This window comes from Apis dorsata, unplaced genomic scaffold (assembly GCF_000469605.1).
Source record: "Apis dorsata unplaced genomic scaffold, Apis dorsata 1.3 scaffold_5, whole genome shotgun sequence".
NCBI classification, from domain to species: Eukaryota; Metazoa; Arthropoda; class Insecta; order Hymenoptera; family Apidae; genus Apis; species Apis dorsata.
The window spans coordinates 385,167-388,589 of NW_006263308.1; the positions used below are offsets into that span (position 1 = coordinate 385,167).

The window sequence follows — 3,423 nt, forward strand, 5'->3', positions numbered from 1 at the left end:
TAAAAACATATATATGACTTTTTTTCATCATGAAATTCTGAAGATATCATAAAAAAACAAGGATTTTTTTCATTAATGTATTGTGACCAATCAAAAAATGAATAAATAACTGGATTTTGTATCTCTGCAATATATCTATATATTTAAAGTTATAAAAATAATTATTTAATTTTAATTTAAACAAAGTTATTATAAGAATTATTTGATTCAAAAACCATATATATTTCATAAATAACAATAACATTGTTGATAATTATTATATACTATTAACCATTTAAAACATTCTTTTTCAATAAAAACATCTCACTATTCTTTATCTATATATTCTTATATAGAATATATATTATATATTTTATAGAATATTATATATTCTATATCTTTTATATATTCTTTATCTTATCTAAAAGTAATTAATTACAAAAAAGGAAACATAATAGAAATTAATCGATTGTTTATATATCAAGTATTCAACTTGTAATAATGCTAAGCGAAGGAACGAACCAAAGAATGAGAGAGAGAGAAACAAGAGAGGTCAGTAGCAAAATAATGTGGAAGGAATGGCATGGATGTAGCCAGTTCGAATTGAACTGCCGAATAGTGCGGATCGTTTTGATTTTAATTTTTTTCGGTCGGTTCGTTCCCTCGTCACAGTGGACATTTATTTATAGTTGATATTGCTACTATAACTATCGAACCATAAAATTGGATATCTATGTGCAGGTGCGATTATAATGAGGTTATATCATATTTTAGAACTTTATATGTATAAAAAAATGTGAGAATTTTTATGAAAATTAACGTAATTTTTAAAATTAGATTAAATGTAGATTTAATTTATGTAGATAATTTAGAAATGTTATGTGTATGTATGGTTACACGAGATAGTTGTAGTCTGTTTAGAGGGCGTTCAAGAAGAAAGATAGGAGATAATAAAGGTTACCACGCGACCCGTTGAATCGTTTACGCGGGTGTTATGTGTGTGGGTTGTCTGGTGTTCTCTTCGGTACCGTCGAAGTTGTTGCTCCCGTTGACAAAGTGTAGGCCGAGGAAACAAGCCAATCACCGCCACACCCTATAACAAAATATAAAAAACGTTCAGATGGAATTATTGATGCATTATATGCATCTCGTTTTTGCTTATTACTTTAATTTTTACAATTCAATTTATAAAATTCAATTAAATTTTAATGAATTATATATCTTAAATAATCCTTTAATTTACTTTTAAATAATTATTAATTGTTTCATGTATTCATTTCAAAACTAATTTTTCTCAATATAATATTTAATATAATAAATCCATATAATCCTAAATATATTATAAAATTTTATTAACTTTACATTAAACATTTTCTGATTTCAAACAAAAAATCGATGTCAAAAATTCTCATATAGTAATGTAAAGATTTGACTATATTAATTCACTATCAAAATATATACAGACAAATCGTTCATAATCAATTTATAGATTAAAATTATTTATATTAGGTTATATCAGTACTCAATCATTCATACAACGAATTTCATAATTTATTAATTACATAATAATCATTTATCTCATAAGCAATATGTAATAATTTGTTCTACAGAAATTTTAATTTAATAGAAATTACACTTAATACTTAATGCTAACATCGATTAATTACACATTCATATCTTATGGATTAATGGATTTTATAACATTACATTATTCTATCAAACAATTATTTTTCTATATTTATTTTGATTGGTTTTTGTATATATAATCCAAAGATCTTATAACTTTTTACAGTTATTTTTTTATTAGATTAGGTTACATAATACTATCATATTATAAAATATACTATAAATTATACTATAAAATATATAAAATATAGACTATATAGAATATAGACTAAATTATTAATTAAAAATAAATTATATAATATTATATAAAAAATAAAGATCTAAAAAAATTCATAAATTATTTTCAAAATACAAAAGTCGATAATATATTCAAAATACAAAGAGTTAAGTTTAAAATTTGATTATTTTTTTTGTTTGTTATGTAAACTACTATAAAACTATTATAAAAAAATAGGCAACAATTACGAATTTAATATGTTTATTGCGAATATTTCGCATAAGCCACAAATCCATAAATACGGGATAATACTTATGCACGTATGTACAAAACGTAGTTATATACTATACATACATCTTTATTATTGGCCGAGAATTCGTATGCACAGCGAAGTTCGATGAACCTTTACAGCTACGTATACAAACGTGTATCCTTTTGATTGAAGTTCTCTCTAATATACACATTCACTGAAAATCCGCTAGATTTTCAAGTTGCAAGTGTATTTAGTTATAAATAATTTTTTAATATTCATTCATTTATACTTAAATACAAATTATTAAAAATTTTCTATTTATTCAATTCATAATTACATTCTCAAATTTATAAAATTTTAATACCTTTTATAAGATTTTAATATCTATTATAAGATTGAATATTTATTGAGATTATCAAAAAACTTAAATGCAAATAAGTTTCCAAATTACAAAATAAATTGATCAACGAAGTAGATAATTTTCAATACTTTATTAAATTCAGAAATTTAGTATATAAATATTCGCGTATCTATTATCATAGATATCTTGATGAACATATATATATATATCTATAGATATTTCTCGACTTATTGTGATTATTTTATTTCTTATCAGAATTCTTATCTCAAATTTTCTATATACACGGGAGTGATAGAATAATTTCAGTAATAAATGTTCTATAAGCAACGCGTTATAGATTAAGAAATTTGTGATTTCAGTGGAAATTTTGAACTAATTAGTAATCGAGATTTTTTACATCAAAAAGATTATATATTAATTTCAAAAATTCACTTAGATTTTCTAAAAATGTTTCGCCAATTACTGGATGCTCTAGGAGGAAATACGGTATGCTTTGTTCTATTGTAAAATTCGAGGAAAATCACTGAGAGATTCTGTCCTTCCTAAGATATTTCTAGATCATACGTTTATTTGCATTTTTACATCTTGCATTTTCGAATGTCCTTCATTTCTATAATTATTTAGACACGTTTGTTAGTAACCACTATTAATACATATCCACAACGCGAACAGATCAAATTCATGTTCGTAAGAAAAGATATCTCGTCAAGGATGTTACACTTGTGGTTTCAACATTGTACCTGTATTATTAATTCAGATATATTCACATGTGTTCTCATGTGTAAATACGAAAAGATTATTTCAAGACTAATTTATATCGTATAAGGGAATAATATATTATATATAATATATATATAATATAATTATATATACATATATTAATACATATATATTATATATAATATATAATTTATATATATGTATAATTTATACATATATAATGTATAATTATAAAATAAAATACATATATATATTTTTATAAATTTA

At 22.7% G+C, this 3,423-nt stretch overlaps 1 long non-coding RNA gene across 1 annotated transcript; it reads right to left on the reverse strand.

The window, feature by feature from the left end:
- Positions 1-619: 619 nt before the first annotated feature.
- On the reverse strand, positions 620-2,309 carry LOC116184990. Its single transcript, XR_004149682.1, has 2 exons — positions 2,168-2,309; positions 620-1,072 (listed from the first exon to the last, which is right to left on the reverse strand). It is a non-coding gene; the product is annotated as an uncharacterized LOC116184990 (long non-coding RNA).
- Between the last annotated feature and the right edge of the window lie 1,114 nt (positions 2,310-3,423).